Source organism: Moschus berezovskii, chromosome 11 (genome assembly GCF_049115385.1).
Source record: "Moschus berezovskii isolate FMDL1 chromosome 11, NW_MosBer_1.0, whole genome shotgun sequence".
Lineage (NCBI taxonomy): Eukaryota > Metazoa > Chordata > Mammalia > Artiodactyla > Moschidae > Moschus > Moschus berezovskii.
In genome coordinates, this window is record NC_142470.1 from 98,323,376 (window position 1) to 98,334,046 (window position 10,671).

The 10,671-nt window shown below is 42.2% G+C and overlaps 1 pseudogene; it reads left to right on the forward strand.

Annotated features, from left to right (window-relative positions):
- The first annotated feature begins 702 nt into the window (after positions 1 to 702).
- On the forward strand, positions 703 to 1,399 carry LOC129540081 (bcl-2-like protein 1 pseudogene; annotated as a pseudogene).
- The last annotated feature ends 9,272 nt before the right edge of the window (positions 1,400 to 10,671 follow it).

The window sequence follows — 10,671 nt, forward strand, 5'->3', positions numbered from 1 at the left end:
TAAAAAAGGAGGAATACACAGGAACGATTCTATCTTCCCTATCCAGATCAGATTTTACTAGATTCCAACGAAAGATAGTCTTTAATCCTATAGCTATTGTTAATACAGCTTTATTTTAAATTTTTTAAAACTTACCACAAGGAGTTATCTTGACATAAGCAGAAAAACATTTCTAGGAATTGAAAGACACTTCTCTTCCTCTGCGCATTTGATATCAAGACGGGCTAACTAAACAATGGAAATCTGGGAAATTAATCTTACAGGGAAAAGGGTATGCTTGTATTTCTCCAGATAAATCCAGTGAAAATCATTTTGCTCCCTCTGCAGAAGATCCACCCCAGGAGAGCTTCCATCATTCAAAATAAAAAAGAAACAACAAAATTCCTGGGAAGAAAAAATTCCAATACAAACCATGATGACTCTAAAAATCTCCAAGAAACACCACCCTCAACATCATTGGCTTAATGATCTCCTTACCTAGAAATAAGCAAAACCCTTTCTAATCAAGCTAAAAATCTGGTTTTTCAACAGGGAATGCCTCAGAATCTGGAAAATATTTTTGTTACTATGCTTGCATTGCTTACTTTTGCTTCCCTCACTCAAGCTGAATTAATCATACTTATTGGACTTATATACCTAACCCCCTTTTTTACTACAGGTATTTTAGACAATAGACTGGTGGAACCCATCCTTATTATAAAAATGTCTCAGAGCAACTGGGAACTAGTGGTTGACTTTCTCTCTTACAAGCTTTCCCAAAAAGGATACATCTGGAGTCAGTTTAGTGATATGGAAGAGAACAGAACTGAGACCACAGAAGGGACAGAATCAGATATGGAAACACTAAAAGCCATCAATGGCAACCCATCCTGGCACCTAGCAGATAGCCCTGCAGTGAAGGGAGCCACTGGCCACAGCAGAAGCTTGGACGCCCGGAAAATGATCCCTGTGACAATAGTAAAGCAAGCCCTAGGGCAGGCAAGCAATGAGTTTGAACTGAGGTACCAACAGACATTCAGCGACCTGACATCCCAGCTCCACATCACCCCAGGGACAGCATATCAGAGCTTTGAACAGGTAATAAATGAACTCCTCCGGGACGGGGTGAGCTGGAGTCGCATTGTGGCCTTTTTCTCCTTCAGTGGGGCATTATGCATGAAAAGCATAGACAAGGAGATGCAGGTATTGGTGAGTCAGGTCACAACTTGGATGGCCACTTACCTAAATGACCACCTAGAGCCTTGGATCCAGGAGAATGGCGACTGGGACACTTTTGTGGAACTCTACGAAAACAATACAGCAACCGAGAGCCAGAAGGGCCAAGAGCGCTTCAGCTGCTGGTCCCTGACGGACATGACTGTGTGGTATGGTTCTGCTGGGCTTGCTCTTCAACTCATAATAACTATTCCTTTCGTTATAGTCATTCAAATTTTATACTAGTTTATGTTCCTCTTCCTTTTGTTATAGCTATAGAGAACTTACAATTTTTTAATAAGACTCTACATTTTGTGACTTGTATAGATTACAAATTGTATACTTGTCTTAATTCCTCTGTTTCTTTGAAATATGAATCCCATAGCAGGACTTGCCTCCCTACTACTCACTAAATTACTCTGGCGATCTAAACGATTCATTGGATGGTTAATTCTTGGCATTTTGAGATTAATAGCCATTTACACTGCTGTCAAGGAGATCCAACCAGTCCATTCTACAGGAGATCAATTCTGAGTGTTCATTGGAAGGACTGATGCTAAGCTGAAACTCCAATACTTTGGCCACCTCATGCGACGAGTTAACTCACTGGAAAAGACTCTGATGCTAGGAAAGGTTGGGGGCAGGAGGAAAAGGGGATGACAGAGAATGAGATGGCTGGATGGCATTACCGACTTGATGGACATGAGTTTGAGTGAACTCCGGGAGTTGGTGGTGGACAGGGAGGCCTGGTGTGCTGTGATTCATGGGGTTGCAAAGAGTCGGACACGACTGAGCGACTGAACTGAACTGACACTGCTGCTGCTGTCACGGGCATCGCTTTACAAACCTCAATTCAAACACAAAACTTTATTCAAAATTGGACCAAAGATGCTCATACTATGTGGGCCACTCAGGCTCCGATAGATGAGGAAATTCAAAATGAAATACAGGAACTAAAGTAAAAGTGATGTCGCTCAGTCATGTCCGACTCTTAGTGACTCCATGGACTGCAGGCTACCAGGCTCCTCCGTCCATGGAATTTTCCAGGCAAGAGCACTGGAGTGGGTTGCCATTGCCTTCTCCGTGTAAGTGTGGTTAGTGGCACTTTATATACATGGTCTAATTTAACCCTCCAAAGAATCCTGTGAGGTAAGATAAAGGTCTATTCATTTCAACATCAAACATTATCATGTGGTCACACAGGTATAACACCTTTATGTCATAAAGGGCAAAAAATTCATTCACAGAACATACTCTGTGACTAGCAGTGGCCTCCCCTGCAAAAGCAACCATCTCCTCAGAAGCTTGGGCTGTCGAGAAGTAGTTCAACTTGGTGTTTTTCACACAAGTGCAAGCCTGTTAGCATTTTGCCATTCCCATATCAGTCTGTTTCAACCTCTGTGAAGTCAATGCAGAACATATGGAATGAAGATAGGTACACTCTTGACTTCTGAGAAATTCAAGTAAGATATTTTCCATCTGAGGGAGTTTACCTCTGTGAGTTTCAGAATGACGTCTACTGTCCATGTCTGAAGGAGGAGGACCCAAGGAACCAAATCTCAAACTTATCCTGTTTCTGTTTTCTCCCTTCAGGATTTGTGCAAGGAGGTAGGAAATGAAGACTTAATCCAAGAATCAATTTTTTTTTTGGCTGTGCTGCGTAGTGCATGGGATCTTAATTCTCCAACCAGAGACTGAACCCACACCTCCTGCACTGAAAACTCAGAGTCTTAACCACTGGACAGCCAGGGTGAAGTCCCCCAAGAATCTTTGCTTAAGTAGAGACTTGAAGATCCAAATGTTGACATCAGGTACCTATTTTCTATTTTTAAAACATGTGTTTTCTGAAAACCACTTCATTAAATATAACCACCTCAGTGGTGTACTGTACCACCTCAGTACAGCTCCTCCTTCACACCGACAGGATCACGAACGGCAGCAGCCACACGAGAACCACTGTAACCAAGAGTAAGATCACCAGCTCATCCCAAACAAGACATTCGGAGTCCACACTCCCAGGATGTCTGCGTGACCGTGGGCTTTAAACCACTCGACTGCCTCCAGGAACTAAAAACAGCCATCAAATGGGTTGGAGATCAATTAATAGATATAAAAAAACAAATAATATTAAAATGTGATTGAAATTCTACTCAATTTTGTATCACCCCTGTTCAGTTCAACTATAGTGCCTACAACTGGGAACAAATTAAATTTCATTTGCAAGACATACATGATAATGTTTCCCTAAATGCACAATTATTACAAAAAGAAATCTTTGAAACCTTCTCTAAAAGTCTGCCCTCTTCCAATAATTTGAAAACTTTAGCTGAACAGCTCAGTTCAGTTCAGTTCAGTTCAGTTGCTCAGTCGTGTCCGACTCTTTGCGACCCTATGAATCACAGCACGCCAGGCCTCCCTGTCCATCACCAACTCCTGGAGTTCACTCAGACTCAAGTCCATCGAGCCAGTGATGCCATCCAGCCATCTCATTCTCTATCGTCCCCTTTTCCTCCTACCCCCAATCCCTCCCAGCATCAGAATCTTTTCCAGTGAGTCAACTTGTCACATGAGGTGGCCAAAGTATTGGAGTTTCAGCTTTAGCATCAGTCCTTCCAGTGAACACCCAGGACTGATCTCCTTTAGAATGGACTGGTTGGATCTCCTTGCAGTCCAAGGGACTCTCAAGAGTCTTCTCCAACACTGATAAATTATCTGGGCTAGACCCTCGAAGATGTTTCCAAAGTATTACTCATAGTATTGGGTCTGGTGCTGTAACATTGGTAATTGTCCTGGTAATTATATTTGTTGTATACCAATGCAAGGAAATAGAGGAAAACAACAGAATAGGAAAGATTAGATATCTCTTCAAGAAAATTAAAGATACAAAGGGAATATTTCATGCAAAGATGGGCTCGATAAAGGACAGAAATGGTATGGACCTAAGAGAAGCAGAAGATACTAAGAAGAGATGGCAGGAATACACAGAAGAACTGTACAAAAAAGAACTTCATGGCCCAGATAATCATCATGGTGTGATCACTCACCTAGAGCCAGACATCCTGGAATGTGAAGTCAAGTGGGGCTTAGAAAGCGTCACTACAAACAAAGCTAGTGGAGGTGATGGAATTCCAGTTGAACTTTTTCAAACCCTGAAAGGTGATGCTGTGAAAGTGCTGCGCTCGATATGCCAGAAAATTTGGAAAACTCAGCAGTAGCCACAGGACTGGAAAAGGTCCGTCTTCATTCCAATCCCAAAGAAAGGCAATGCCAAAGAATGCTCAAACTACCACACAATTGCACTCATCACACACACTAGTAAAGTAATGCTCAAAATTCTCCAAGCCAGGCTTCAACAATATGTGAACCGTGAACTTCCAGATGTTCAAGCTGGTTTTAGAAAAGGCAGAGGAACCAGAGATCAAATTGCCAACATCCAGTGGATCATGGAAAGAGCAAGAGAGTTCCAGAAAAACATCTATTTCTGCTTCATTGACTATGCCAAAGCCTTTGACTGTGTGGATCACAATAAACTGTGGAAGATTCTGAAAGAGATGGGAATACCAGACCACCTGACCTGCTTCTTGAGAAACCTATATGCAGGTCAGGAAGCAACAGTTAGAACTGGACATGGAACAACAGACTGGTTCCAAACAGGAAAAGGAGTATGTCAGGCTGTATATTGTCACCCTGCTTATTTAACTTATATGCAGAGTATATCATGAGAAACGTTGGGCTGGAAGAAGCACAAGCTGGAATCAAGATTGCTGGGAGAAATATCCATAACCTCAGATATGCAGATGACACCACCCATATGGCAGAAAGTGAGGAGGAACTCAAAAGTCTCTTGATGAAAGTGAAAGAGGAGAGTGAAAAAGTTGGCTTCAAGCTCAACATTCAGAAAACTAAGATCATGGCATCTGGCCCCATCACTTCATGGGAAATAGATGGGGAAACAGTGGAAACAGTGTCAGACTTTATTTTGGGGGGCTCTAAAATCACTGCAGATGGTGATTGCAGCCATGAAATTTAAAGACACTTACTCCTTGGAAAGAAAGTTATGACCAACCTAGATAGCATATTAAAAAGCAGAGACATTCCTTTACCAACAAAGGTCTGTCTAGTCAAGGCTATGCTTTTTCCAGTGGTCATGTATAGATGTGAGAGTTGGACTATAAAGAAAGCTGAGTGCCGAAGAATTGATGCTTTTGAACTGTGGTGCTGGAGAAGACTCTTGAGAGTCCCTTGGACTGCAAGGAGATCTAACCAGTCCATCCTAAAGGAGATCAGTCCTGGGTGTTCATTGGAAGGACTGATGCTAAAGCTGAAACTCCAATACTTTGGCCACCTCATGTGACAAGTTGACTCACTGGAAAAGATTCTGATGCTGGGAGGGATTGGGGGTAGGAGGAGAAGAGGAGGACAGAGGATGAGAAGGCTGGATGGCATCACTGACTCAATAGACATGAGTTTGAATAAACTCCGGGAATTGATGATGGACAGGGAGGCCTGGCGTGCTGCGATTCATGGGGTCACAAAGAATCGGACATGACTGAGGGACTGAACTGAACTGAACTAATGCCTTTCAACTAAACAAATTCAATTGGTCAGGACCTTTTTAACAAAAATAATAAAAAAGGAGCAATTGTCAGGGAACATGTAATTTTAAGGAATCCTATATGTTGTTTGGAGAAGGCAATGGCAAGCCACTCCAGTACTCTTGCCTAGAAAATCCCATGGATGGAGGAGCCTGGTAGGCTGCAGTCCGTGGGGTCGCTAAGGGTCGGACACGACTGAGCAACTTCACTTTCACTTTTCACTTTCACACATTGGAGAAGGAAATGGCAACCCACTCCAGTGTTCTTGCCTGGAGAATCCCAGGGATGGGGGAGCCTGGTGGGCTTCCGTCTATGGGGTCACACAGAGTCGGACTCGACTGAAGTGACTTAGCAGCAGCAGCAGCATATGTTGTTTTCTGTTTCTCAAGGGCCTTCTGTTCCTTATCAGTCCCTGGAAAACAGGAACGAGCAGAGCTGCACGCAGTTCTCAGGACTGAGGCCATGAGGCAGAACGCATACGTGGATTCCTTTCAGTACCTTTTCACTTTCCAGTAAAACTACTTAGTCACGTTCCTGTTTCCAATTCACGCATTGTCTTCTGGCCCGAGACTATTGTGATTCCCTAGTTACTGTTGTTAAGCGTCTGGTTTTGGTGTTTTTTGCTCAACTTTATTTTTCTGTCTAAAGCCTCCTTGTGTAACAATATATAAGCACACACTGCCATGAATAAAGTACCCCTGTTCCACTAGAGACTTGGGTCCCCCTCATCCTTCTTTTCTTCACCTTTTCATCGACTCCTGTCCCCAGGTTATGGTCTGTCAAAAAGACCATAACAGATACTGAAAGATGAACTCCCCAGGTCAGTAGGTGCCCCATATGCTACTGGGGAAGAGCAAAGAAATAGCTCCAAAAGGAATGAAGAGGCTAAGCCAAAGCAAAAATAGTGCCTAGCTGTGGATGTGACTGGTGATGGAAGTAAAGTCCGATGCTGTAAACAACAATGCTGCATAAGAACCTGGAATATTAGGCTCATGAACCAAGATAAACTGAAAGTGGTCAAACAGGAGATGGCAAGAGTAAATGAACATCAACAGTTTAGAAATCAGTGAACTAAAATGGACCAGAATGGGTGAATTTCATTCAGATGACCGTTATATCTACTACTGTGGGCAAGAATCACTTTGAAGAAATGGAGTAGCCCTCAGAGTCAACAAGAGTCCAAAATGCAGTACTTGGATGCAATCTTAAAAACGACAGAATGATCTCTGTTCTTTTCCAAGGCAAGCCATTCAATATCACAGTAATCCAAGTCTATGCCCCAACGACTAATGCTGGAGAAGCTGAGCCAGACTGAGCCAAATGGTTCTATGATGACCTAAAAGACCTTCTAGAATACCAAAAAGAGATGTCCTTTTCATCATAGGGGACTAGAATACAAAAGTAGGAAGTCAAGAGATACCTGGAGTAACTGGCAAGTTTGGCCTTGCAGTACAAAATGAAGCAGGGCAAAGGCTAACAGAGTTTTGCCAAGAGAATGCACTGGTCATAGCAAACATCCTCTTCAAACAACGCAAGAGACAATTAGACACATGGACATCACCAGATGGTAAATCAGATTGATTATATCTTGGCAGCCGAAGAAGAAGAAGCTCTATACAGTCAGCAAAAACAAGACTGGGAGTTGACAGCAGCTCAGATCATGAACTTCTTATTGCCAAATTCAGAATTAAATTGAAGAAAGAAGGGAAAACCACTAGGCCATTCAGGTATAATCTAAATCAAATCCGTTACCATTATACAGTGGAAGTGACAAATAGATTTAAGGGATTAGATCTGATAGACAGAGTGCCTGAAGAACTATGGGTGGAGGTTCGTGACATTGTACAGGAGGTGGTGATCAAAACCATTCCCAAGAAAAAGAAATAAAAAAGGCAATTCCCTAAGTTGTAAAACTGTAACTACCTAAGTCAGTTAATTCTGAACTGGCCTTCTCAGTTGTGTTGAGCTGATAAATTCCCTTTATTTTTTCTCATGTTTGAGCTGGCTTTCTGACACAGTCAACAGTTTCTGAATAATACAAATAAAGTAAGAATTTTCCAACATGTTTTAAAAACTATGGTTTTCATATTTCAAGGTCTATGGATTTTCAGATTAGAAACCAAGCAAAAATGAAATCAAAAGGACAATACAGATGCAAATAGAGGTGAAAACTCTTCAGAGCCACAGAAGTATGGAGCTAGAATGTAGCTTAGATTCAGGTAGATGCCTACCTTTCAGTTCTGAACTAGCTGAGACCATTCCCTCTTCACCTCCTCTGTGCTGGATCCTGCTTCCTCACAGTTTAAGAGAAGCTCCCTTCCAGGAGAATACAGAAGTAGAAGAACCCAGGCTGCCCCAGATCATCTTTAAAGAAAGCCATCCACTTGAAACAACTCAAGCAGAGTGTTGACCATATGGAAAATGTTTAGATTAACTAGTGCTCTGATTGGCAGGTACATGGTTAATCATAATAGTTCCCAATCATGACCTAAACTTTGAAACAGAAGTTCTGTCTCCACCATTTCATATAACATATATTAACTGATTGCTAAATATTTTTGTTTTCATAATCTCATTTAACTGACTAAAATTCAGCGCAGTACATAATTTTGATCCCCACATTATAGATTGGAAATGGAAATTCAGAAAATTAAGTAAATTTTCCTGAGTCACAGAGCCAGGCATGGTGGAGACAAGAATCAAATTGGATTCTCTGATTCTGGGACCCAAGAAAGGAAGAAAGACAGAGAGGGAAAGATGGAGGTGGGGAGGGAAGAAGACAAGCAGAGAAACAAGAGATAGAGGGGGTCTGGAAGAAGCCTTCCACTTCTGAATTCCAAACCCTTTCTTAGGTCCCAACCATAATACTTCCCCATGGCCTTATACTAACCCCCCTTTCTCTTCAGTGCTGGGAAAGACGGAAGGCAAAAAGAGAAGGGGGCAGCAGAGGCTGAGAAGGTTAGATAGTATCACCGACTCAATAGAAGTGAATTTGAGCAATTCTGGGAGATAGTGAAGGACCAGGAGCCCGCCGTGCTGCAGGTCTCAAAGACTCAACAATAGAGACTGAGCAACAACAAACTTCAGTTGATTTTAGTTACTTGCATCCAAAGAGTATTAACCAGTACAACAATCCACCTCAATGCATTGCCAAAGGAATGGTGTTAGAACACAGCAGTCCCAGCATGTAGCTAGTGAAAAGAACTTGTAACAGCAGTTTTTCCTATACCCACCCCTCCACTGCGCAACTAGCTCACCATTATCTTCTCATCCAACTTTAGACCATAGATTGTCTTGGGAGTGAACATGGCTTTACAGTGAGGGATCAGACCAAATTCTCTTCTGTCCCATGTCACTTAAAGGCCCCAGTCCACTTTACTGCTCCTGCCACCAGTGTGCAATCACAACTGGAAAGCCTGAGAATAAAAACCCTATTGATCAAATCAATGTCTTAAGCCTGTAAGGCTAAGGGCCAGAGTGCCACACCAGTGAACATCAGGGTCCCTGCCCAACAGCTTTCATGTCCACTGGCGCAAGGAGGTGGTGATATAGCCAGTCTTAGGGGCTAACAGTGTGTTTTGACCTTCAAAACCCTGGTGATTGAATCACCTGCCATTTAAACACTCCCCTCACCCCACTCCCCATCTCCCACCTCCCAACCTCCAACCCCACCCCCACCTCCCTTCCACAAGGACGCATCAGTTCAGTCCAACAAATCTACTTTGTTCCAGATATTTGCATTAGACACTGCAAACAAACAGAACTAATTTATTAGGGAAGAAGGGAAAAATGTGATAATAAATCCTTGAAGTTAGACATTCATGTTTCCGGAAGAAAAAACTAACTATAGTAAAGGGTTGTGCCACATTCATCAAAAGTCAGCCTTTAAAAAAAAAAAAAAAAGATCAGTCTTTTAGGAGCTTTTCCTCCTACCTCATATTTTAAGCCATTTGACCTTATATCTAAGAACATGGGACTTGCCCATGAACATGGGATCCAGTGAACCCCTCTGATAACCAAAGTATTTAAGAAAAGGACCTCTCCAAGGGCTCATCAGGCTTTCTTTTGTGAACTGAATTGACAAGAATGACATAGAGTCATACTGGACTTTTAAAAAACTATGCTAGAAGCCAGAGAAGGGCCATCTTCATAACTGATAGGTTATCAATTGCCTCTGGGCTTAGCAGACCCCAACTCTGCATGTCCCAGGAGAGGAAAGAAAAACAAGGAACAAAATATCCATAAGCAAACTTCTAGTAACGTAACCAGGTTTATCCAAAACCTAACAACAGAAATGTCTAATATAAGTAGACTAGCCATTATTCAGTTTCTACCCCAAGATGTTACATTAAAAGGTGCAACCTATTTTCCCATATTTTTCTGGGGAAGAGGCAAGTCTCAGGGATTTTGCTTACTTCATAAATATTTCAGTCTTGTAACTTTGGCAAAGACAATAGAAAGTTATTTGCCTGGAAGAAAAAGTCTCGGTTTCACCACATGAGAACAAAAAAGAACTCACCAGCATGTCAGAAAGAATGAGTCTCCTGTCATTTCTGTTCATTTGGTGTGAGATTTTGTGCCCCAAACCAATGAACTCAAGGCACCAAGATGACATGCACTATAATTTTTTTAAGGAAAAGCAAATATTCAGTGCTCACTTGGAGGATTTATTCAGCTCTCATCTTTTTCTCCTCAGTATGTGTAAACGTCACTCTTAAATACTCTGTGGTCACACTGTAAGTCATGTTTCCCCTTATCTGCATAGCTTTGCCTACTATCTAAAGCTCCACGCTGCAAACTTACCTTCAAGCTCTTAGCACTGCAAACCACAATCCAAATTTCAGGGAGGCCAGAGTTACTCGTTCTGTCGCTGTTGGGTGGC